The 27,336-nt window shown below is 37.2% G+C and overlaps 2 long non-coding RNA genes across 2 annotated transcripts; one reads left to right on the top strand and one right to left on the bottom strand.

Moving 5' to 3' along the window:
* Positions 1-201: 201 nt before the first annotated feature.
* Positions 202-27,336, bottom strand: LOC129047943 (uncharacterized). Its single transcript, XR_008509862.1, has 4 exons — positions 27,155-27,336; positions 17,861-18,005; positions 11,323-11,368; positions 202-571 (listed from the first exon to the last, which is right to left on the bottom strand). It is a non-coding gene; the product is annotated as an uncharacterized LOC129047943 (long non-coding RNA).
* On the top strand, positions 14,021-20,056 carry LOC129047941 (uncharacterized). The gene is made up of 3 exons (XR_008509858.1): positions 14,021-14,218; positions 17,108-17,240; positions 19,656-20,056. It is a non-coding gene; the product is annotated as an uncharacterized LOC129047941 (long non-coding RNA).

Genomic DNA, 27,336 nt, shown 5'->3' with positions numbered 1-27,336 from the left:
ATGACACTTGGTGGATAAGTGGAGGAGCTTTATGGCACCCTTTTTCTGGGCTGTGGAAAAAGACAGAGGCCTTAAAAGCTGAGTCCTCACACTTTCTGAGTGAAATGACTATTCTGCTTGGTTCCTTGGACTTGTGATGGCTGAAGTAAAATCAATCCTGCCTGACATGCTGGCAACACCTCAGAAGTATGTAGTCCCAGCCATTTGCCCCAGCCATGGAGTCTCCCATCCATGGCAGCCTGTTCTTTCCATCCTCAGGGTCATGCTGCTTTATTTGGACCTCTCAGCACTCTGTTCCCCTTCACACAGGGGAGCACATGGAACTTCTAGATTTCTAATGTGCTGCACATTTCACATAGAGCCAGGGTGCTGCGTGAGGCTGATCTATCTAGCTACTGCCACCTACCAGTTGTTCTATTTTCCTTGTAGTCAGGGGACCTCTTCAAGACTTGAAACCTTCTCTTATTTCACTCTGAGAAACTCACCACACATTCCTTTTCCTTACTTCTGTTCTTGGTCACCTTCTTACTAATTTGAATATTTCTGCCACAGCTCCACTTTGGGTTTCCACCTTAAGAAAGGGAAGACAAGAATTTAAAAACCCTTCTGCATTCTACTCTCAATGCCTTTCTTTCCACAAAGTGCTTGGGTAGAAGAGTTGAGATTTTCATTTCTCTCTGTTTGGCATGGATTTCTCTTATGTAAAAATGTTATAACTAAATCATCCAGGCTTCTGATATGAAGGGGGATCTACAGATATTTAAGAATCCTCTTCTCCCTGCCAACAACTGGCATTCCAAAAGGTCAGCATTGAGACCCATAGACTACTGGTAACTTCAATTCATTGTTAGGAGTGGTACCTGCTCCTCTTTCCCTAAAATATAAGCCATAGCTCAGACTTAGAGGCAAGTGTTTTCAGATAACACGTCTTAGTGAGGAAATGGAATCCGTTAGTTTAAATCTCCCTAAATCTCATCAAACTTCAAATTATAAACACAGTAATGTGGGGTTTTGATAGAAACTTACAACTTCTTTTCACCAAGTTTTTTCGTGAAAATTATTAGCTGGTATAACACAGGTAATTGCTGTCTTCTGGTCTAGTCTGTACTTCTCTTTTCCTGATTCTGATGATATTTTTTATGTCATGTAATTTTTTTTGATCATTGCCAATCTGCGTAATCTAAATTCTCTCCCTTCTGAGTCTTATTTCCTCTTCTCATCCTTCTGTCCTTTATTTATTCACTAATTTTTATTAAAATGATGTTTTATTTTCATTCATAAAATAATACATGTTGAATATTAGCCCCCAATCTCTTCTGGCTTGTAGGGTTGCTACTGAGAGTTTCACTGTTATTCTGATGGGCCTCCCTTTGCAGGTGACCTGGCATTTCAATTAGATACCATCTCACACCAGTCAGAATGGTGGTTATTAAAGAGTCAAGAAACAACAGATGCTGGCAAGGCTGTGGAGAATATAATAAGAATGCTTTTACATTATTGGTGGGAATGTAAATTTGTCCAACCATTGTAGAAGACAGTGTGGTAATTCCTCAAAGACCTAGAAACAGAAATACCATTTGACCTAGCAATCTCATTACTGGGTATGTACCCAAAGGAATATAAATCATTCTATTATAAAGATACATGCACATGTATGTTCATTGCAACACTATTCACAATAGCAAAGACATAGTATCAACCCAAATGTCCTATACTTGACAAAGAATATATGATACATATTACACCATAGAATACTATGTGGCCATAAAAAGGAATGAGATCATGTCCTTTGCAGGGACATGGACGAAGATGGAAGCTATTATCTTCGGCAAACTAACACAGGAACAGAATACCAAACACTGCATGTTTTTGCTTATAAGTGAGAGCTGAACAATGAGAACACATGGACATTGGGGGTGGAAACAACACACACTGGGGCCTGTCCAGAGGGTGGGGAGAGGGAAAGCATCATGAAAGATAGCTAATGCATTCTCTGCTTAATACCCAGGTGATGGGTTGATAGGTGCAGCAAACCATCATGGCACACGTTTACCTATGTAGCAAACCTGCACATCCTGCACACATATCCCGGAGCTTAAAATATAAAACAGAATAATGATACATCCCACTTATGAAACATTCTTAAATACAGAAGGATATGAAAAACAAATACAAATCTCTCCAAATTCTAACTTCTGATGTAGCTCCAAGTCGTGTTCTCCTTATTCAACAAGAAAAATAGAAAATATTTTAAATCCTTTAGAAAGAGGCATAAACTGAGCAAACTGGCTTCATACATTAAGAAACAACACAGATTTTGACATTTCCTGAAATACAACATTAACTATTAGCTCACTTAGCAGCAACTCACTAAATGCTCCTGTTAAACTATTTCATGCTCTTTGGCACATGTGAAAATGTGAATGATGAATTATAATACTTAGAACTATAAACATTTTATTTAAATATTGTTATCAGACATGTACATACGTGTTTTAGCAAAAATTATTCTTCCAACTTTGCATTGATTTCTCTGTCTTCACAAATCTGTTGTACTTGTGGGTACTGTGTATAGTTTTATATGTGTAGATCTTAAAATCCCTAAGGAAACAACTCTTACACAGGTATTGAAACCCGAAAAGGCAAAAGTGAACACTGAAATATCATGGAGTCAATAACTACAGGAAATAGCTCCCCTGACTTCTCTTGGAAAAGGAGCCCAGTGGAACTGATATTCCAATCCCTGAGAAAGGAGTCCTGTCCAGCTGATACTGGTATCTCTAGAGAGGCATGAGAAGGCTGGTTCTGTGAAGGCTGAAAAAGCCACAAAACAGAACCAGTGACTGCAACTTGAATGAATTGCCGCTTCCAGGGTGAAAAAATGTTGCTAGGATGTCACCAACTAAGAACAGGAAGCAACATCAGAAACAGGAAAATATATCCCCCTGCCTCCTCCAGATTTGGATTCTTTGTCTAGTGCTTCCTATGAGAAGGAACTAACAGAATGTAGCTGGCAATGCCAAAATGTTGTTTACAGAGTCCCAGCTCTGGCATCGTAAAGCCAGTGTAGGTTGGTGGCTTGAAATTGAGAGACAATAGATAGCTTAATAATTGGCTCATTCACCTAGACTATAAATATCTATAGAGCAAGCACAACAACTCATACTTTAAAAAATATGTATTATATGTAGTAAATGGAATACTAATGGAGATAGTAGGTGTTTAATTCTTTAAAAATTAACGTCGAATACTCACTTTTTTACACTGTCTTTATACAACATTTCTTCTGAGAGGTGCTAAAGAATTATCAGTGTTGTTTTTTTATTTGCTAATATTAAAATGTATTACTTATTCATCTAATTCTAAAACCTTAGCAATATTAAATGCTAAACTGTGGACTGAGGTACTGCAAACTAAATGATAGTCTCTGGAAAGGACAGTTTAAAAAAAATTCTATTGCCACATAGAGCCATATAAAGCACCAAGAGTCTCATATAAACAGAATTAGGGTTTGTTTTGTCATATTCTGGTTTTTGCTGAAATGCCCAATCATATCATCTCTCCTACTTAACATTTGTTCCCCACAAAGAGGTAGTACTAATTTACATTTCCCCCAACAGTGTACAAGGGTTCCCTTTCCTCCACATCTTTGCCAGCATTTGCTATTGCCCGTCTTTTGGATAAAAGCCGTTTTAACTGGGGTGCAAAACTAGAATTTAAACCTACACTACCATTGCCAAAAAAAAGGGCTTAAATCTGACGTCATGGTAAAGATATCCCTGCCTTTTCCAACCCACATTTATTTCTTCATTGTATACGTCATGTTATCATCATTACTTTGTAATAAAATTAACATTTTATAGTATGTTATCCTTAACCTGCTTTGTTATATATAGTTTTCTATTCTGACAATCTCATGCTTGCTCAAATTGTCTATTCAACTCTAGTGACAGGGTGAGTAAAAAAAACCAATAACTGGCCGAGGGCGGTGGCTCATACCTGTAATCCCAGCACTTTGGGAGGCCAAGGTGGGAAGATCACGAGGTCAGGAGATTGAGACCATCCTGGCTAACATGGTGAAACCCTGTCTCTACTAAAAATACAAAAAATTAGCCGGGCGTGGTAGCAGGCGCCTGTAGTCCCAGCTACTCTGGAGGCTGGGGCAGGAGAATGGAGTGAACCTGGGAGGCGGAGCTTGCAGTGAGCCAAGATTGCGCCACTGCACTCCAGCAACTTAAGAGTTTTAATTATTACTCCTCTCCTAGCAACTAACATATTGCTAGGTATCAAATAGCTAGTTGATATGTGTATACATTAATTAACTTTGCTCTTTTAAAAGTCCTTTACTTTTATTCATAAATATATAACTTTGATATTTTTGGAAATATAATAAATTCACCTTTCCCTTGTATTAGAATATTATCTTAATGGTGGCGCTCCATGGTTTCTTCAGCTGTGGAAGAGTGAAGGACCAATTTCATCTAAAGCAGTAAGCATGGTTTATGTGATATGATACTTGTAGTGATATTGTATTTTAAAGGTAGGCATCAATATGAAATTCGATGTAAGAGCCACTGTCTGCATGCCAAAGAGGGCTGGGACCATGTCTATGATATCAGTGCCTAGTGTTGTGCCTCACGCAATAGTCACTCAATATTTTTGTTTGTCCTTTGTCAAATGAATGAATAAATAAATACTATCCCAGGAGACTGAGATAGTGGTGGTTGTAGCTTTTTAAAAATTTTTTTAAAAGATGTTTGCATGTATGTATAGAAAAATACACACATACATATCAGGGCCCTTGGTTGCAAAGAACAGAAGCCATTCTGGCTAGTTTAAACAGAAAATAAATGTATTAAATTATATGGACTAGCTCACAGAGTGATGGTCAGAGGATCTGGTGTGGAGGCTGGACCACCAGAAATGTATCCAGTGACACAACTGGGCAGCTCCAGTAATGAATGCTGCTGCCACTAGTAGGTAGGCGCAAGACTGCAGCTTTCCTAGCAGATGTGGGCAAGTGGGTACCTTTAGAACTTCTGCCACTACTCCCTACAAAACCAGTTCCAGTGAGTACCACCTTCACATCACTATCTTCCAAATTAAAATGTGGCATGAGTACATCTGAGTGAAAGAGCCTGTACCCCAGCTGCAAGAGGGACTGGAACGGCGAGTGTCTGGCTTCTACCTTAGTGAAGTGGGATTCAAAATGGGAACTTTTCTATATGCGAAAAAGCCTCCCAAATTTTCTGGGTTATATACATTATGATGGTTTTTTGTTAGTCTTTATAGAATTTTAGAAAATAAAGAAAAATTAAAGGAGAAAAAAATAATCACCCATATTTTTTGGGTGGTAATGATTTTCAAAAAATGTTTATTAATTCTCAAAACTAACAAGTGTCTTGATATTAGAACCTGAAACAAATACAGTTCCATCCAACAAATACTGTTGGATGAAGTGGAATTTACTTCATCCAAGGGGTTAAACTCTGATTCTTAGAGATTTACAAAATAAAGCCAAACCAAATCAAATACAAAAACAAACTTGACATTCCTTCAGAGTAAATACAGTGGTGATAATGATGATGATGATGATACTAATTGTTATTATTGTATATTTTTTGGTTAAGGATTTGGTAGAAATTATAACTTCTTACTCTCAACACATTTTGTTAACAGAGAATAGTGTCTTAATTGTTAGACAGGTTTGGCTGCAGTTAGAGATTTGCATCTAAATTTAGTGAGTTTTACATACCAGGAGCTGCCACCTAAAGATTATAAAGAAATGTGGCTAAGTACCAATGATAGGTATATATCAGCACACCAGGGCCTTGGAAGGAGTAACTCATGCATGGTTGGCTATGTTTTGACCTCTAAGTTAAGCTAAGAAATCTAAGGGGTAAAGGAAAATAAACAAATGCTTCATTCAATCAAATTGTACCAAAAGTCAAAATAGTTCAATAGTTCAACACACGCACAAACTTCTCTTTACAGAATAAGTTGTTAAGGATTCATTATTCCAGAGATTAGGCCCATCATTCTGGATATTTGAGAAAAGAAGTGAACTCACAGAAAATTAGTCATTACTTATATTTTATGAATGATAATGAAAAATGTTTAAATTATCTGATTCTTAGTATGTTAAATATAACCAGAATTTCTATCCTTATTAGAAAATCTTTGCTTAAAAATTTCATTTTTATTCTTTAAAAATATTGATCATAAACATCCAAAATATTTATCTGAACAACATCTAGGCGTTTCATAATTTAATCTGTCATATTGTCTTGGTTCCTAAATAATTTAGAAATTTGTAAAGCATTTTGGACATTTGGATGGCATGTCTTATATTAGTGCATTTTTTAAAAGAATGTGGATATTGGTGGGCGGTGGCTCATGCCTGTAATCCTAGCACTTTGGGAGGCCGAGGCAGACGGATCACCTGAGGTCTGTAGTTCAAGACGAGCCTGGCCAACATGGTGAAATCCCATCACTACTAAAAAGAATACAAAAATTAGCTGGGTGTGGTGGTGGGTGCCTGTAATCCCAGCTACTTGGGAGGCTGAGGCAGGAGAATCACTTGAACCCGGGAGGCGGAGGTTGCAGTGAGCCGAGATTGTGCCATTGCACTCCAGCCTGGGCAACAGGAGCAAAACACCATCTCAAAAAAAAAAAAATGTGGATGTTGTTATGGCTTAGCTGACCAGAAAAATTAGTTCAATTCCAAAAATGAAGAATCTAAGACTTTTCCTAAAAAGTTATAGCTCCTAAATTAGAACTCAGTCTTTCATCTTTTGAGCCTGCTGGCCAGTGCCTACTGACTATTACACTTTCTAGTATATGCTCCACCTTGCTGCCAGAATTATCTTTCTAACACCAAATTCTCATGCTTTGACATCAAAATATCAGTGGATTCCCCTTGCCCATAGGATAAAACTTTAACACCTTAAAAGGCTTTTAACACGTATCAATGTCAATTTTACAGCCCCAATTCTTGACACTGAAAGATATACATAAAACATGCCAGTCCAACTGTATTAATCTGTTCTCATGCTGCTAATAAAGACATACCAGAGACTGTGTAATGCATAAAGGAAAGAGGTTTAACGGACTCACAGTTCCACATGTCTGGGGAGGGCCTCACAATCACAGTGGAAGGCAAGAGAGGAGCAGAGTCACGTCTTGCATAGCAGCAGACAAGAGAGCTTGTGCAGCGGAACTCATTTATAAAACCATTAGATCTCATGAGACTTATTCAGTAGACATTCACTTATTCAATAGACTTATTCACTTCTTCATCATGAGAAAAAATCGCCCCCAATGATTCAATTATCTCCACCTGGCCCCACCTTTGACACGTGGGGATTATTACAGTTCCAGGTGAGATTTGGGTGGGGACAAAGCCAAACCATATCACCAACCAACAATTTTCTGGTCTCTGGAGGTACTGTGTTTTTTGGTAGTAATATTCCTTTGCATATGGTATTGCCTCTGTCATGCTAATAATGACAATGATATTACTAATAATGATAGTGACAACCATTAATCAAGGATTTGCTTTGTAGTACAAAGTACTAAGCACTTCACACAGATTATTGTCTTTTGATTTACTGTTTTCTATGAACATTCCTGCTTTGCAGATGTAAAAACAGATGCTTATGGGGAATAAGTTGAATAAATGGTTAAGGGTGTTTCCTGCATAAAAAACTAAAACAGTCAATTTGGAGAGTATACTTATAACCAGAATGTAAGGAATATTATTTTAATGCATTATTAACATATATATTCTTTACTCTTGAGAGAATTACTTGCCTTCTGTGAGCTTTATTGTCTGTCATTTTCCATCTTAGAAATAAAATGAAAGAATCTTGTAGATCCGTTGACTTGGACTCTCTGCTACCCACTTACTAAGTAAAACTGGCAGACTACTGAGGCAGAGAGTTGACAGCAGATTTCAAATATCAAGTATAATGTAGATACATGCAAAATAACACATCTGTTTATTTACCTTTACAAATCGAACCACTGCATTTTCATGTGAGTAAGGATAGAGAGAGGACTGGAGTATTGCATTAGGAGATGTTTCACCACATGGAAGGAGTGAGCAAAACTATTTCTCCTAACCTCTCTGTTCTTGTAATTCAGATAGTGTTCCTTATCCAACATTTGTTAGTGGGAATCTAGCCATAAGTAAAAGAGGCTGCAGAGAAGAGAAGAAATATGCTTTTATCAATCATATGGAATTGAGAGGAATTTTCTCCATGACCTCTTGAGAAATTCTATGAGAATGTATTATAAATTTCTTTTTTAGATGGTAACCCATATGGCAATCTGAAGCCTTGTTGTGACCATATTCAATGTGAGAAAATACCTTCTGTGAAAGTTACTGCTGTTAGTTCCATGAGTTACAGACACTGTGGTAGAATTATATAAGAAAAATGATAATAAAATTACTGTTGAATAAATGAATGGTAGCTAAATTTGACTGAGAATTTACTATGTGTCAGGCTCTGTTATAAGCACTTAGTAAGCATTGGTTTATTTAATCCTCATTATACCCTTACTGAAATAAATACTGTTATTAACCTCATCTTACTGTTAAGGACAAGGGCACAGATAAGTTAGGCAACTTGCTGAATATCACATACTAGTTAGTGGCAGAGCCAGAATTTTAACTAAGGCAGTGTGGCTCCGAGTTTTCATCTTCAGTATTGAAGAAGACTAAGTGGCCTAAATTGAGCAAAGTGACCCCTCTAACTACACAGAAAAACTATTTGTCATTTTTTTTCCCCTGAAAGACCAGAAATCAAGCAACTGTTAGCACAGAACAATCTTATTGTCTTCCTATAAATGTGTTTAAGCATACAACACTGGTTGTTTTGTTGAAATTTCCTGCTTACTTATTTTTCAGTGAATGGGATCCTCTTAGTAGGGCCTGGTTCTGCAATGTCAAATTGTGTGAGCTGAAATTCCTCAAAGAGAGCAGAAATCACATCATCATTATCAAATACAGTGATACCAGTTTTAGTCACTGGAAGTAGAATAGTAAGCTAAAAAAAATCTTTTTTTAAATTTCTTCTCAACAACAATGAAAAAATCCCTGTATTCCAAATAGAATTTGACAGGTAATAGACTATAGTGGAAAAGAGTGAAAGAACAATAAGAATGATTATAACCCTTAAACATAGAATCTAAAATCTGCTAGTTTCTCTACCTTAACCTAATAAAAGACATTGGGGCTTGTTTTTTATAATGAAGTAATTATTAAGTATTCATGAAGCAAACAAGTATAATTTTTATGTGGACTGCAATTCAACTTGTTTAAATGTTCCTACATGAAATGCTTATCTTCATCAAAATGATAATGTTACCCCAAATGGCAAAATGCTAATAGAGAATAAATGTAGAAAGCAAGTAATTTCTTTCAATATGAGCCATGAAAAATGCCACATGTTCCTTGGATAAAATGAAAAAGTGATAGCTCAGTATTTTCTTTAATGTAACAGCTTTTTCTTTAATATAACTAAATATAATGAGGTTCAGACACTGTTCACTAGTACTATTGTATAAAACTTTAATAATCTCCATCAAGAAATGTGTTCATGTTTGAATTATTTTCCGTCAGATTCATGCAGTTCTTTCTATACAGCTATATATATCTTTAACCAATGTTGGCTATAAGATAAGAGTCTATTTGTTTTATAAAGCTGCCCATCTATCACGTTATAATAATCAACATTTACTTATTAATTATCTAACATAGACCAGACATGGAATTCGGTATTTGGGATACAGGGATAAACATGAAATATGGCTTATGCCTTAATGTGGCATTTTATCTGTTCTTCTGTGATTCTGTAGACAGGAGTATAATAAAGAGGTATAATCTTCATTATTCTTCTGTCTGAATACCCAGATAAAAAACATAATCATAGTTTTCAAACTGACATTCACAAAGCCTATTTCTTCACAATAGCCAGAATCAATATGTGGATTTTTCACTTGATATTTTGTCTAAAGAAGAATTCTGGCTTGGGTGCGCTGGCTCACATCTGTAATTCCAGGACTTTGGGAGGCTGAGGCAGGCGGATCACGAGGCCAGGAGTTTGAGACCAGCCTGGACAACATGGTGAAACCTTGTCTCTACTAAAAATACAAAAAAAATTAGCCAGGTGCAGTGGGGAGTGCCTGTAACCCTAGCTGCTCAGGAGGCTGAGATAGGAGAACTGCTTGAACCCAGGAAGCAGAGATTGCAGTGAGCTGAGATCGCGCCACTGCACTCCAGCCTGGGTGACAGAAGAAGACTCCGTCTCGGGGGAAAAAAAAAAGGAATTCTGGAAAAAATAGATCAAACATAAAGAAATATAGATTATGCAATGATGTCATATTTTCAATCAAGGTTTAACATAATAAGTATAGCGTGCAGGATGGTAAAGATGTAGCAGTAACTGAGCACCTAGAGCCTTCTTCTATGGCTCTTCTGCTTTCATCTGTCCTTTGAAACTGTAGCAAGAAGAAAATGGGATTTCTGGTCAGAGAGAACTGGGTGTGAGTTCTAACTTCTTCACTTTCTAGATGTGAAACCATGGTTAAGTCACCTTACCTCTTTGAGACCTAGCTTTCTACTATGTAAAAATCAGCTTAATTATACACCCATAATAGGGTTATACAATGTGAATAAGATAATTTATTTTGAAACACTTCACAAAAGATGTGACGTTATATTAGACAATCCATATTTTTAGTTGAATCTTAAGGTAAAGCACATGATGGAAATAGATTTCACTTATTTTACTGGATACATGTGTTAGTTATCTATTGCTGTGTAACAAAAACTGCCTTAAAACTTTGGAATTCCGGAGTGGCTTAGCTGTTTGGATATGGCTCAGGGTCTCTCAAAAATATATAGTTAAGATATTGGCCATGAACACATATCGTTGACCAACACATGCCATCATATGGAAATTTCTGAGATCTCTCAGGAGCACTTGCTGATCATTTAGGGATCCCTTACAGGAAAGTTTCTGAGACTATTGAAACACTTTCTTTAAATTTTGCTGCTGTAGGATAACCATATTCCCACAAGATGCAAATCCTTCTTCCTCGGCTGGTTTCTCACACGTATGTTCTCATCGTATTCCCAAGTTTGGCCCCAGTGCTCAATAAATCTGCCTCAGTAGTTTCTTATAGGTCTCAAGAACCCTGACTTATGATACAGAGAAACTTTATTTTCTGGCACAGAGCAGGCTAAATGTCTTCTAAATGCAGAATATGTTCATAAGCAACAGCAACCGAAAGGCCACACAAGGCTTCTTTACTGACCTTAATGTTGTATAGAAATGCAGAAGATGTACTCCACTTTTCAAGCCTCAAAAAAAAAAGAGATTAATATAGGATTACTGAGTGTCTTCTCCAAGGAAGGCCATATGAATGACATACAATTAATCAGACGCAAGCCCTGGGCATTATGACATCCAGGCTAGTTGAGGAGACAGATTACTTCAATGTAATATGATATGTCTTTGATAGAGTGAGGAACAAATTACTGCAGAGGCACAAATTAGGAGCATGCAGCCCTCCTGAAAGACCCTCTGGAAGAGACAGTATTTGAGATAAGTATTGAGATCTAGATTATGTAGATGTTATCTAGATATGTAGATTGAAGGATGTAGTCAGGTAAAGGAAACAATATGAGGCCTAATGAAAGAGAATGGGATGTCCAGGGATTTATAAACAGTTCAGAGTCACCAGAAGTTTAAGGGATGATTCCCTGGGTAACAGAATGAAGCAGGGGTTCACCTCTGAGGCAGAGGTTTATTGAGTGGAGCTCTGGGAAAATCACCTGTGAGAGAGCGAGGATTCAGGATTGAATGAGGGAAAAGTGAGACACAGTTGCAGCAGAGGCCTTGGCCAAGCTTGTGGGACTCTCTGGAGCTGGAATGGTCCTGCAGAGTCAGCATCCAAAATTGATGCAAATGGTCCAGGCCTTTGTATTCTTGCCTTGACAAGTAAGTGAATTCAGGCTGTCCTCAGCCAGGGAGGGTAAACCCTGGTTGAGACCGCATGCTATAACTGAGGGATTCCCAGAAAGGAATTCATCTGAGATCTACCAGAAGCCAGCACTCCAAGCAGCTGGGAGAATGAATGCTCAGGCTTAAAGGGTGTGGGGCACAGGGTTTGCAGCTACCAAAGCATCTATTACACCAAGATATAGAGTAAAGGCAGAAAGTGGCAAAAGAGGAGGATGAAGAGAAAGGCGGGATCAAAGTCCTGGCTAATCTTGGATGACATTCTAGGTATTTTTGACTTAATTGTGTAAGCCAGTGGTTCACAAACATTTCCATCTCAAAATCTCTTTACAAACTTAAAAAGTATTAAGAACCCTAAAGAGCTTTTGTTTATATGAGTCACAGCTATTTATTTCATCATATTATAATTTAAACCTGAGAAATATGCATTTTAAAAAACATTTATTAACTTATTTTATAAAAATAATAAGCTCATTATATGCAAACTTAGATAAAATACTTTTAGGAAAAATAACTATATGTCTTACGAAACAAGGAAAGTTTAGGAAGGAGTGTCATTATTTTACACTGTTGCAAGTGTCTCTAAGATATCTGCTTACTAGAAGACACCTGGATTTTCATATCTGCTTTGACTATGATATCTCACTTCACGAAGTTTTGAATAAACTCCACTGAGAACCACTGCTATAGGCAATAGTGAGTCACTGAAGGATTTTAGTAAGCATGCACCAAAATCTGAAATGCTACTATGATTGTAGTATAGAGAACATGTCTGGAGGCACAAAGTCTATTTCAGAGGAGAGATTATGGAGGCTTGAACTCAGAGCACAGTATGGAGATGTGTGGATATCTTTGATGTATATTTTTGAGAGGAAATGAACAGAATTTGGTAACTGGATATGAGTTGTGAAAATCCAGAACGACTCATGTTTTCCCACTTGAATACTTGAATGAATAAAGATTTTCCATTATCTGAAAATGAGAACATCAAGACTAAAGGTTCATTTGAATTCAGCTGATACTTTGGGATTGGATTCAACTATTGTCTTGGATAGAGCTCCTGGAAGCAAAGCCTAAGACAGACATTCTGGTTATGTGATTTATTAGGAGAGTAGTCTCAAGAGAAGGAGGGTAAGGGAAAAAGAAATGGAAGGGGAGAAAAGCTAAACACCTAGTGTCAGGTGGTGACTTGCTTCAGTCTGACCCCCTAGGAGCTCTGGAGCACAAGTTGTACCACAGAGCTGGTCATACTTTGAGTTGGAGGGGCTAGACTTTTGCACTCCCATGTCAGCCAAAGATTGGCCAAAGTCTGGGGAATGTAGCCCCCTGGGCCAAGCACATTCCCTTTAGTTGAGGGCAGTAATGCAGAAAAGACGATGACTCTGAGTTGCTATCAGCTGGAAGGGAGAAAATAATATCTTCTTTACTTACCCACCATTAGGTTCATGGCTGAGACTCCTACAACAAAATACAGATTAACAAGATAAAAGTGTGACAAATTTATTTAATATAAGCTTAATATAAGTTTTCCTTGACATGACAGCTTTCAGAAATAAAGACCCAGGAAAAACTGTATATTTTTATGCTTAGGTTTGATGAAGAATAGATAGTCCTATAAAGGTATAATTAAACAAAAAGGAGGTATGACCTAGTGTCAGTAAACTGGGGAGAGCTTAGAAAAGACTGTTTCTCCAGATTCTTCTTGGTCTGTTTGTGTAGTTCCTTCCCTCTGTGTATAGAGCAGGACACTTGTCACATGAGGGTCTTTAAGAGAGAAGGTCAGAGGTAACTTTCTGCTTCCGCAGTTTTCTCAATTTCCTTCAGCATAAAATATTCAGTATGCTAATGTGCCCTATCTTCAACAGGATTCTCTACACCTCATCAGAGCCAGCTGGGTAGCTGTCAAATGCATACACTAGCTGATAAAGGATAATAGAATACAATAGCATCCCTGACAACTGTGGAATCTTAATCTGGAACCATTCCTTAAACCAGAAAAATGAAACAGCATCATCAGTGTCTCAAACTGTCAAATGACTGAGAGGAAAAACCTCGGCCCAGGAAAGATCATGGAAGGCTGGTCACAAACCAAGGCAGATGTTGACTTTCGTAAGACCAGCGAATAGAGACAGGAGTTTCTTTTATACTTAGAGAAACCAGAGTTTCACAGTAATGTAACAACACAAGTGGTAAGAGTTGTCTATCAGAAATACAAAGCCAGACCCATTGCTCTCTGAAGGAGCCACACATTTCTTAGAAGATACAGCCTTGGCTACTCTTCCACTTAGTATCCACAGCAACCAGATATGCTATCTCACACTTGTAACCCAGATGTCATAGGTCTCAGGCTGGGTACTCAGTCTTTGCCTTGCACCTTAAGACTGAACTTTGATGCATTGCTGAAATAAATTTAACTCCACAATGAGAAATAAAATGTTTAATCAAATTTAATGGGGAATTATTGAAGAGAGGTGCATGTACATCACAGAGGAGAAGCCTCTCCAGCACCTACTGGCCATCTCCGTGCTCCCCCCATTATCCATTAATGTTCTTCTCCTAGTCTCAGCTCCCCACTTCTCTCCTTTCTCCTGGAAATTCCCATCTATGCAGCCTCTGGCCATTCTGGATCCACTCTGCCTCCTGCCTCTCAGCCACACAGTATGCCCATTCTTCTGTGGTGTCATTTATCTCCCTCTGGTTTTCTCCAGTGTGAATCCTCACACATATCACTTAACTTAGTAAGCAATAAATCTTCCCTAGTCTCCATCCGCCTTGAAAAAAAGAAGAAAATGGTAAGTAGCTAACTGTTGTTTCCCTTCGTATCTGAAATATCATCCAGGCACCCAGCACTTTAATCTCTCAAAGTCATCCCTGAGGGTTGTAAACAGCTTCTTCCAAACTCTGTTAATGTTGATATTCTGACCTCCTATAAATACAAATGTTCTTAATGACATCTAGAGTGGTCAGTCCTTTCTACAAGATTTTCAATTTACTTGGCTTAGATCTATCAGAGGAATCACTACCTATGGTAGCTATAATCTTACAAAATGTGTGTTTTAAATGATGAAACTTGAAAATTAAAATTATTCCTTGATCTGCTGGCTTTAGAATGCACATTGTGTTAGCAGGCATGAAAACAACATTCATATCCTTGTATATCTTCATCAGAGATCTTGGGTGACTAGGCAAAATGTCAATGAGAAGTAATATACTGAAAGGAACCTTTTTTCTGAATAGTAGGTCTCAAGAATGGGCTTAAAATATTCCGTAAACCATGCTGTAGACTGATAAGCTGTTGTCAAGGCTTTGTTGTTACTTTTATAGAGCACAGGAAGAATAAATTTAGCATAATTCTTAACGACTCTTGGATTTTTAGAATGGTAATTGAGCATTAGCTTCAACTTAAAGTCACCAGCTGCATTAGCCCCTAACAAGAGAGTCAGCCTGTCCTCTGAAGGTTTGAAGCCAGGCATTAACTTCTCTTCTCTTGCTAGGAAAGTCCTATATGTCATCTTTTTTTCAATAGAAGCCTGTTTTGCTGACATCGGAAATCTGTTGTTTAGTGTATCCACCTTCATCTTAGTCAAATTGTCTGGATAACTTGCTGCAGCTTCTGTGTTAGCACTTGCTGGTTTTATGTTACAGAGATGGCATTTTCCTTAAGCCTCAAGAACCAACCTCTGCTTGCTTCCAATTTTTCTTCTGAAGCCTACTCACCTCTCTCAGCCCTCATAGAACTGAATAGAGTGAGGGACTTGCTCTAGATTAGGTTTCAACTTAAGGGAATGTCATGGCTGGTTGATATTCTATCTGGACCACCAAAACTGTCTCCAATATCAGCAATCAGGCTATTTTTGCTTTCTTATCATTTCTGTGTTCACTGGACCCTTCAAGGGCTTTTACTTTGTATTCACAACTTAGCTAACTGGTTTGGTGCAAGAGGCCTAGCTTTTAGATTATGTTGGTTTTCAACATGCCTTCCTTGCTAAGCATAAACAATTCTAGCTTTTGATTTAAAGTGAGAGAAGTTTAACTATTTCTTTCATATGAACACTTAGAAGTGTTTTAGGGTTATTAGTTGCCCTAATTTCAATGCTTTTGTGTCTTAAGGAACAAGGAGGCCCAAGGAGAGGAAGAGAGACAGGGAAACAGCTGGTCAGTGGAGCAGTCAGAACACTTACAGCGTTTATTGATTAAGTTTGCTTAATCTGTGCCCAATCTGATGTGGGCACAGTTCATGGTGCCCCCAAACAACTACAATAGTAATATCAAAAATAATTTATCATAGACCACCATAATAGATACAATAATAATAAAAATTTGAGATATTATAAGAATTACCATAATGCGACACAGAGACAAAAAGTGAGCCCATGCTATTGGAAAAATGGCACCGATAGATTTGCTCAATTCATGGTTGCTACAAACCTTCAATTTGTAAAAAAACAACATCTACAAAACAGAATACAGTTTTGTGGGGTGGGGGGAAGGGGGAGGGATAGCATTAGGAGATATACCTAATGCTAAATGACGAGTTAATGGGTGCAGCACACCAACATGGCACATGTATACATATGTAACAAACCTGCATGTTGTGCACATGTACCCTAAAACTTAAAGTATAATTTAAAAAAAAGTGAAGTACAGTAAAATGAGGTATACCTTTACACACAAAATTTTTCATAAAAATTTAAAATTGTATCCATTGACTTCCTTTCAGGGGGTTAATGCACCACAGTTTCAGAACCATTTAATTAGGAGCTTTACTTGAAGATTGAGCAGACAACATATCTACCCAATCTTTAAACTGTAAAGGAATCCAGCGGCCTACCAAAATAACACTGTCTACTACATAGACTCAACTATCCAGGGAAATATTCAAAATCAGGCTATAAGTTAACCAGCATTCCAAAAAGAAGAATGGCCAGTGAGGAATACTAGAGTTCATTCTACCAGAATTATTCTTACAACTTTAGTCTTTTTTCTTTTTTAACCAGGTGAGCACATAAGTGGGAGTAATTGTGTATCCTATTTTGATTTATGCCTCCTAGAATTGACACTCTATTTTTTCTTTCCAGAATAGTGATAACTAGCTGAGTGCATAGAAAGACCCAATCCTCTTAAACCAGATTGATTTTCATGGCCTTAATTCACTTCTCCTTCTCTGCTTTGATGTCCTACTGACTGTTGAGCCAGAATGCTAAATCACAGGTATGCACATACACACATGAGGGACTTCTAGACGGGAGGCTTTAATGACCGCCGTGTGCCCAGATAATTTGGACCCATGATTAAAATCAGACATTTTAGAAGTTATTTTCAACCTGAGGCCATGTGCTTACCTTTCACCCCTCCTCATCAATGCAGAGCCACAGTTTGCAAAGGATCCTATTTCTTTGATTTTATTTTGTGGTTTCAAAGGTAGGAAAGAATTCCACCTAGTTTGAAATTACAGCTAACTACAGGTAAAGAATGTTACTATGTGTGCCTTGGTCCACTAGAGCCAAGGATAATATAAGGAACTAGCCCAAGACATTAAAATGTCTGCACCAATTGTGGTCATTGTGTCGGGGTTCAGGACTCACTAGGAGCAATCTTTGTTGATGGATCTTTGTGTGTGGGCTTGTGTCCCAAGTGAGGGTCATCAAGCCAGTGAATGAGTTGGCACTGCCAGAAGGTTTGCAGGCAGGCTCCGAATCTGAGATCATATTCTGAAACTGAGTTTTAAACTTACTAAAGCAGCTGCCTCCATTTATTGTCAGTTCATGAAACTTCAGAGAGGAGAAAGGCTTGGGTGGTGAGGTGGGTAGGGAACAGAAGTAAAACATTACCCTATGTCTGTGAATCCATGAATCTGAAGATCCCGATGTGATGTCCCCAGTTCTGAGAAGTCTGTGGTTTGTAAAAAGCAGTTTGTGATCCATCAGTTGTTCAGGAAATCAACTGAAGTAGCCGCAACCAACTTTTGTAAAAAATCTGAAAATAAATAGATTAGGAAAAAAATCAAAGTATATCACAAGTAGTCAGAGTAGAAATGTTCTATAGAACACTTATTTCAACTATGTTTATATTCATCATTGTATGTGTTTGATTGTAACACAAAATTTATTTTTTATTATGGGCTGATGGTCAAAAAAGTTTGAAAGCCCAAGTTTAGGTGGCCCTGCAGCCCAGTAAGAAGAGTAATGCCTCTTCTCTGCATCTTCTGGTCCTTTCTGGTGTAAATAGCAGATTAAATTCACTCATTCTGCAGTGATGTTGGTTCTTTTAAAGGAAGTTATTCCTGAATTAAATAAATTCAAATGAACATCTATACCTCTTTTTCTCCTTATTTCCCTGAAACTACTGTTGCTTAAAACCCCGTCTTCACACCAGAAGCCCAATCTGCCTGCTCCAAGAATTCTCTTCCTCCCTCCCTCTTTCCTTCCCACCTTCCTTCCTTGCTCCCTTTCACTGTTGGAAGACTGGAATGAGTATTTTCAGAGTCAGGAAGGTTTCATAGCCAAGGCAAACTGTGGTTGGAAGCTGAAATTGTAGCAAATAAGCAATTAAGGTGGATACAATGTCCCCATACACCTTCTACAAATATTCCCATACTGGGGCAGGCCCTCATCACTTCACACCTTGGTTATTGCCATGGCTCCCAGCTTGCTCCCTGACTCCAGTCCTTCCTCATGCTACTCCATCCTGCCCACATATGCCAAATTAATACTTCCAATATATTGTTTTCATTATGTAATTTTTCTGCTCAAAATAACCTAAGGCCACTATCCCCTACGGGTCAAATCTGAACTCCACACCATGCCATTCTGGACTCTCAATAATCTTGCTTCGACCTGTCAGACCACACTTATCTCTGGGTGCTTCTCAACTTGAAGCCAACTCATGCCTCCTCAACCTCCTGATATGCTGCTCAGTACTCTTCATCTATTCTTCATATCTCAAATTACACAGATTCCTCCTGAAGCTGAACACATGTAAAATTACCTGCATCATTTATTTGAAGTTTTCCATAGATCCTCATCATTGTTATTTTACTGTTTCATATTAATGTATCTGGTCTCCTGAAGTTACTCAAAGGCAAGTTAATCAAGGGCAATGTCTCCTGTGTGCCTCTTGATATGGTTTGGATCTATGTCCCCACCCAAACCACACCTTGAATTGTAATAATCCCCACATGTCATGGGAAGTACCCAGTGAGAAGTAATTGAATCAAGGGGTGTGTGTGGGGGGTTTCCCATGCTGTTCTCCTGATAGTGAATAAGTCTAATTAGATCTGATGGTTTTATAAAGAGGAGTTCCCCTGAGCAAGCTCTCTGTACTGCCACCATGTAAGACATGCCTTTGCTCTTCCTTAGCCTTCCACCATGATTGTGACACCTCCCCAGCCATGTGGAACTGTGAGTCCACTAAACCTCTTTTCTTTATAAATTACCCAGTCTCGGGTGTGTCTTTATTAACAGCATGAGAATGGACTAATACACCCCTCCTGCCTCTCAGGGTGCTATCTAATATTTACCTGTGGAAACAATAGCTAATATTTGCTGAGCATTACCAAAAGCTGTGTTAAAAGTGCATTATTTAATTTCGTTTTTAAACATGTATTATTTTATACTTTCTGTACAGATGATGGAATGGAGGAAAGAGAAGTAAAGGAGAGCCATCAAATCAGACAAAAGCTATCTGTCTCTTTGGAGAGACAACCTCTGGGCTCATCCACTGCGTTACATTCTTAGAGCTTGTAGAAGAGTGGTTATTAAATATTTTCAAGGCTACAGACTCCTTCAAGAATTGATAAAAGCTATAGAACTTCTTTCCACAAAAATACATGTATTGCACACTGAATGTCAGCATACAGTCCTTGAGGGGAGGACCTCTGAGGCCTATCTCTTAGTCTGCAGTGTCCATGAGCCCATTTCAGGAATTCCTGCAACACACATGATGTGATTTTAAAATACTCACATGAAAGTTTTCTCCAGTGTCCTCCAGAAGCAAATTCCATTAAACAAGCCAATGTGTATAATATTACCCTAGAAATTCGAGAGTTGGTGTAATGCAAATGGGAGATACGAGTGTGTGTGTGTGTATGTGTGCGCTTGTGTATACCTTCACATCTTATCTATAAATACATGCTAAGAAGTCATCTTTAGTTTCAGCCTTATTCCTATAATAAAAACGTCAAGTCTTATGAGGTGGATAGATTCATAGGATTATTATAACCCCCATTCAATCAACAAAGAAGCTAAAGTCAGAAAAGGTATTTGATCTACCTATGATTACACAGCTGACTCAGTTTTCTGCCTCTTCACTAGACCTCATTGAAAATCAATGTTCTCTGTAGAGGAACCAGTACTACTAAAGGCAGGTTATTGAACGACGGCTAAGTTGAAAACAAAGAAATTGGAAATTCATGTTAAAAACCATTAACAATAAGTAGTAATAATAGTACCTTAACCATGATTCCAGATGCCTGGCCTTCATGCTTTCACCTGCAGGTGATGTTGGTCAATATATGCAACCCATACGGGATAACAAAAGTGCTTTTCGAGAAGGTGTAATGACTGTTATGATACCTATACATGCTAAGTAAGTCCATAAATGTCAATGTGTCTCTTAATGTAAACTAGGCTTTCAAGTCAAAAATCACCTGGTTTATTCCACGTTTGCATTCTGGTGTAATATGCATATTTAAAAATCAGAAAAAAGATGAATATTCGCAGCAGTTTATTTACAGCTCATTTCTGGACTTTCAAAGTCTCTGGTTCCAGAAAGCCTTACATTTTCTGCCCCATGAATTCTTAATGAGTTCCAGTTGAAAGTGCTACAATTCCCCATTCAAGCTATTAAAGGAAAAAAAAGAGAGAGAAATGCAAAAAAAAAAAAAAAAAAAAAAGAAAGAAAGAAAGAAAGAAAAAAAAGAAAAGAAAAAGAAACCTAAAAAGTGTGTTTTCCCCAACTACTAGGAATTCTGGCTGACATAACTTACCCCCTTTTCCCCCCTCCTGGCAAATGTTGGCAAATATGTTTGCAGTTGGACAGGCCTGCTATGTTTTTAAATCCTTTTAATCCTCTTTATAGTAACAGAAACATTTGAGGCTGATCTTTGAAGACTCTGTAGAGTGCAGAACACCTGCAGCCTAGTGCTTTGTGTTAACAAACACCCAGTGTGAGCTTAACACAAATGGGCAGGCGCAGAGCTGGCCCCAGAATCTTCCTGGAGTAATGAGGGTCTCTCTTCCCCTCTGACCTTGCCTTCCCCAACTTAAACTTGCTCTGGGAAATGGCACTCTTGCCCTCTGACCCTCCCCAAATGGCTCAATGAATCATATAAGGACTCATAAAAATGATTTGCCAGTATGTCAGGAAGTAGAAAAAAACTGAGTTGATTCCAGATTGAGAATCATTCAAATCACTAACAAACGCTCAGTCACTCAAATCACTAACTCACATCACTCAAATCACTAACAAACCATCTTTCCCTCTCTATTCAGTGGCTAGAAAAGTTGATTACCAAAGATTAAAGCCAATGTTGATGATAGTCTCCCAACCAAGTAGAAAAAACAGGACTTTATCCTCTCTCCTCTTTAATTTTTTCCTTAACTAATGAGATGAAACTAACATTGTTCACAACCTCTTTGATATCAATCGAGATCTGTTCATATATTAGTAGATGTTTATCTCTCTTAGAGTAGAAATCATATTTGTTCTTTACCATTTATATTACTGTTCCCTTATATTAGTTGCTCCACTAGTAATCTCTAAGTGGGTTAAAAATAATCCCACTGGATTGAAGATGAGTAACTTTTCAAACCAACTCTATACTGAAAAATTTTTATCTAAAGCATACATATATGAATTACTCTTGGTTATCAAAAGGATTCACTAGAATATTTTTAGATGGAAAAACACTCTATTGTGTTAAATATATTTGACGAATAAATACATGCAGAGTTTTTGGAAAAATACCCAGTGGAAATGTGAGAAACAACTTGGAGTGTTGTCAGGCTATTCCACTCATTAGCTGAAAACAAAAAGACATACATGTTATTGAGATCAATGGGGGAATTCAAGCATACACAGTGTCTCAGGTCACCTGGAAAAAGGAAAAAGAAAAAAAGGATATTCTTTTATTTTTGTCTCAGCCTAATTATGGTGCTTGGATTGCCATTAGTCCAGTCTGGTTTCTGGGGCTTAGCCCAAGCCTGGGCATGAACACTAAATGTTTTTCCTTTCAAATTCAACATAAATGGTACATCTTTCTAAAATTTATTCTTCATTCCCTCCACTGAAAAAGAAAAGTCTCTCTTTTCTTTGAATGACTTCCATGTCTTCTACAAACCTTTACAAGTCACCACCGATTGCATCTGCTACAGCTCACTGATGCTGGGTTTAGGTCCCAGAGCATTTTTCAAAGTGAATTGTTGAATATTTTTAAAATATGCATTTTGACAAGCTTGAGCAAGCATGTTTCCCCATGCATTCAGACCTGTTGTTTCTCTGATGGTTGGTTAATTTGCCAATTCAACAAAAAGGAACTAAGAGAAACAGAGAATATGACAAACACATTCATGCTCAACCTAGTGCTTCTGGAATCATAATATTGCTACTCCGGTGCTGCTTGTGTATATAAAATGCAAATGTTTTAATTCTAAGATATATTGCTATTTTCAATTTATTCCTTAACCTAACAAAGGTCAAATTTTGTATGAATACTGAAAATCATTGGCAATTCCTGAATTCAGTTAAAATATTTATTTTCTTACAGCTCCATGTTTCAGTATCTCTATAACCAGGAAGATAAAATAATTGATTTTCTTTTTCTTCATTTTTCCTTCTCATGACTACCTGCTTCCTCGGGTGATGAGTGGGATGAGCAATGTGATAAATTAACAATATTTGACAGGAAACCAGCATTTTAAGTGTAGACCACTTAATATACCTAACTCTGTGAACTTTAATAAGTTATGCAAATTTTTATTCTAAATTTCTGCATCTACAAAAGTATGGGTTTGAATGAGATTTTATCTGAAGTATTTTTAAGGCCTGGAATCCTATTATCTGATAAAATTAAATTTGATTGAAACAAGATGAAAATAACATATTACCACTATGAGTCTGAATACAATAGAGATCACAAATATGAAACTTATTTAGTTATCCATGTATATATGTATATGTATATTTATACCTACATTTACAAAATTGAAATTGTTTACTTTTATTGATATGATCCCACAAGATAATAAGTAATTTTTAAAAATGGAGGAGAGATCATCTAGAAATAGGAAGAGCAAAAGAAAGCATACTTAGATTCATTGAATAAAAAAATGTCTGAGGATCAAATGGGAGGCAAAAATAAAATCATAAATACTGGGCTCAGAGATAGCATCGGACAATAGAAAAGCCTTCCCTAAGTTAATTCAGGTAAATATGCTAGACAGATGAAGGAGTTCATACTGTTTCAATGCTTGGAAACCCTTGCACTCAAGTATATAAGCATTCGTGGGAGGCAGGAATATTTCATATGAAGATAGAGAGCATTTGCTATAGGAATATAGAGTTATTTCTATCAAAGATCTATAAGCTCTATTTCTACTTGCACATTCTTAATACAGAGCATGTGCAAGTAGAAATAGAGAACTATAATACAAATAGCCACACAACTTCCTACCACTTTATCCTAACAAACACCTGGAATTTCTTAGATACTTGCTCTGATGGACATTTCACCTATCACGTGATGGTAAAAGTAGTCAGAAATGATATATTCCAGAATGACTTCAGTTTGTAACAATAGTCAAAATGCCCTTTAAAGTTATATTCAGAGCAAAAAACAATCACGAAGGAGGCAATAATAGGGGCATATACTATAATATTAAGCACTAAATAAGAAGTCACAATTTCTTTATTCCACTTTTGTTCAATTCTCTAATAAGGAGAATAATCTTCCAATTGAGAAGACATTTATATTACTGTTGCTACAAGAATGTGGATGAGAAAAGAACTTTTTCTACCAAACATTCTTCTCTCAGTATAAACTGATATTATAAACAGATCAAGCTATAAAAGAAATAGATTATACTAAGTGCAATATATACATATAGATAGATTATACTAACAGCAAAAATTTATAGAAGTATATATATTATGTGTTCGTGTGCATGTATATAAGTACATACATATATATATTTTGCACTTAGTATAACCTATTTCTTTTATAGCTTGATCTATTTATACATAGTATATATAATACTATAATATGTACTTTATGCAGAATATATATTATACTATAATATATACTATATAATAGTATAATATACTATATATGCTATAATATATACTATTATATATTACATGATAGTATATATTATATTTATAAATATATTAAATGTATAAATATATAACATATATTTAGAAATTGTATATTATATACAATATAATATATAATTATATATAAAAACATTTTAAATTTATATGTTATATAATTTATAATATATTAAATAACTTAATTTTATAATATATAATATGTATTTATATATAATTATACATTATTACATGTAATAATATATATGTTCACACACACACTCCTATATGTGTATATAGGAGCCGTTACACACAAATAGAATTAGGGGATGGATGTTGATTTTATATGTAATGCATAAACACACACACACGTGCACACACATTCACACTGGGAGGCCAAGCCCTCGGGTATGTTACCTGGAAAAGACTCATAGAGGCTACACTGACTGAATCCTGCAGGAGAGATCTGAGTATAGTAGAGGTTGCACCTCAGAATTATTAGTTAAAAGAGAGCTGGAGTGTTTCTACACTAGTGTCCCCAACCATCACTGGTTAAGGGCTGCCCTCAGGAAACCATTTATTCCCAGAAAGGCTCTCCGTGAGCATAGGCAATGTGGCTCTAGCCACTTGAGGCAGCTCTCCAGAAAAAATGGTTGCTGGATGAGGATGGGAAAGCACCCTTGTGGTCGGTGTGCAGGAAAATGGAAATGGATTTGAGGGAAAGTGAGCCAAGCACTGAAGCTGCTGCTACACTCCCTCAGAGGAGATTTGCACTCACATGTGCCTGAGCTGTCTTTCTTCAGATTCTCACCAGCTATTGGAAAACTATTTAGACAGCAGATCTCAACTCTGTGGATGACTCAAAGGAGGGAGGAATAGCTAAGTTAGATCAAAACTGGAAAGCGTTTTTGAATCACAGACTCAAATTAACAGAATAAAATTTGATGGGGATACAATAAAGCCCTCCCACTTAGCCTCCAAAAATCATCTGGATAGGTGTGACATGAGGAAGAGGGGGATTAACAACAATTTATATGGAAAAGACAAGGCCTTGTGGTTAACACAAGTTCAATATGAGTCAATTATGCCATAACTCGATAGTACGCTGGACCTCACACAGAGAGACAGTTAAGAACTAAAGTTGCCTAACACAGACCAGGAAAGAATTAGGAGAGAAAGACTGTGAAAGGGGATAATATTTATTTCATATTACTCTAAAGGGGAAAACTAAATAAAAAGAGTAAAAAGCACAGGAAGGCAGATTCTGGCTCAGGGTAAGGAAGAACTTTCTGATCATTAGTGCCAGACACATGCTTTTTAAAAGAAGTGCTTGGAGTTGTCTGACCTGAGGCTGGATGAAATTCTCCAGAGATGCTGTGGAGGGGATTTTTGTTTAGAATACAGAAGAGAGGGAGTTTGGAGTGAGGACTCTGCATCCCCATTCAACTTAATCATTCCGTGGTTCCGTAAATTTGTTTGGCAATTTTGAATGAAATGGCTATCATATAAGCAGGGAGCAACTAGAAGCACAAAGAGAAACACTCAGGAGCCTGGAGAGTCTACCAGTGGATCTGAATAAGTCACTGAATTATTGAAATTGGCAGTACATATTGAGCATCATTCAAAATTCCTGCTCAGCTGTCAGTGTTTGGAAGGTAATGGGAAAGATTTGCTAACCCTGGACATACCTTTGCTTATGTCCATGCAAAGAAAGCCAGGAGGAAAAAAAATCTTGGAAAATTTTCTTACAGGGAAAAAGGGGAAACTTGGACAAGTAAGAGGAAAGGAAACACAATGATGGGAAAAGAGAAACACGGTGCATCCACTCACCTTTGCTCACCCCTATTTCCTACTCATTGCTGTTTTGGATGCATTTACTTTCTTCTCCTCTGGGTCGGATCAACGACTGACCACATCTGTTTAATTGGAAGTATACGTCATCTTGGTTTTGGAATATAGGCAAATATGCACTTAGTTTTTCTCCAAGCCAGAAGGTTGCTCAATGTTTAAGGCTTGTGCCGGTGGAAAGCCAGGAAACAGGGAACAATGGTGTCAGGATAGACAGCAGTGCAATAGAGAAGATTAGATTGTTGTCATTCTACATGCCTGTGGGCCATTTCTGTGACCTTTTTAAAAGAGGATCATCCCACCCATAAAGCAGAACGTCACACAAATTATGGTGATATCTTTTTACTTTAACTAGGAAACCTCTTTCTTCTAAGATCTCAAAGTACTTTGACTAATTAACAAATTAATCTTTACAAATTCCCTAAGGAGATTGCAACAATTATTATCTTCATTTTACATATTTAAAAAACCTGAGATTAGTGAAGGAGTAGAAAGAATAAATGGAAAAATCTAAAGAGGAGGCTGGAAGTCTCTTTGAACCCAGCTCAAAAGCTATGCAGCAATCATCCAGATTTCCCCAAACACAATTTTTATTAGAACTGATGATCCCTAAACAAATACGTTAGAGGCGTTAGGAAATAACCTAAGGTCACCTTCAGAGATTTTTGGAATGACAGAATAATTACATTGTATCCATTTGATTTGGCAAGGAAACTTTTAAAACTTGCTGCAATATAAGCTTCAAACACTGCAGCCTCTTAAACGAAGGACATGTAGAACTGGACTGATCATTCTCACTTTTGGGGATAAATTTCCTACCCTAGTTAGGTAGTATTTAGGTCCAAGGTATTTACAAACATCACTGTTTGAGGTGCTACAGCTGTTTTTTATCATCCATATTTAAACACACACATACACAAACACATATATACACACACAGTAAAAGAAGAAATTATTTAATGCATAAGCTATACCTTAATAACGATAAAAGCTGTAATCCCAAAATTCTTCAGATTGCTTTTGGAAGAAAATCATAAAGATGCAATGGTCAGTTGGTGGGCACAGTGGCTCACACCTGTAATCGCAGGAAGGCCAACGTGGACAGATCACTTCAGCTCAGGAGTTTGAGACCAGCCTAGGCAACATGGCAAAATCC

This window comes from Pongo abelii, chromosome 1 (assembly GCF_028885655.2).
Source record: "Pongo abelii isolate AG06213 chromosome 1, NHGRI_mPonAbe1-v2.0_pri, whole genome shotgun sequence".
NCBI lineage: Eukaryota > Metazoa > Chordata > Mammalia > Primates > Hominidae > Pongo > Pongo abelii.
Note: the sequence above shows the minus strand (reverse complement) of the source record. Positions and strands in the feature narration are given on the sequence as shown.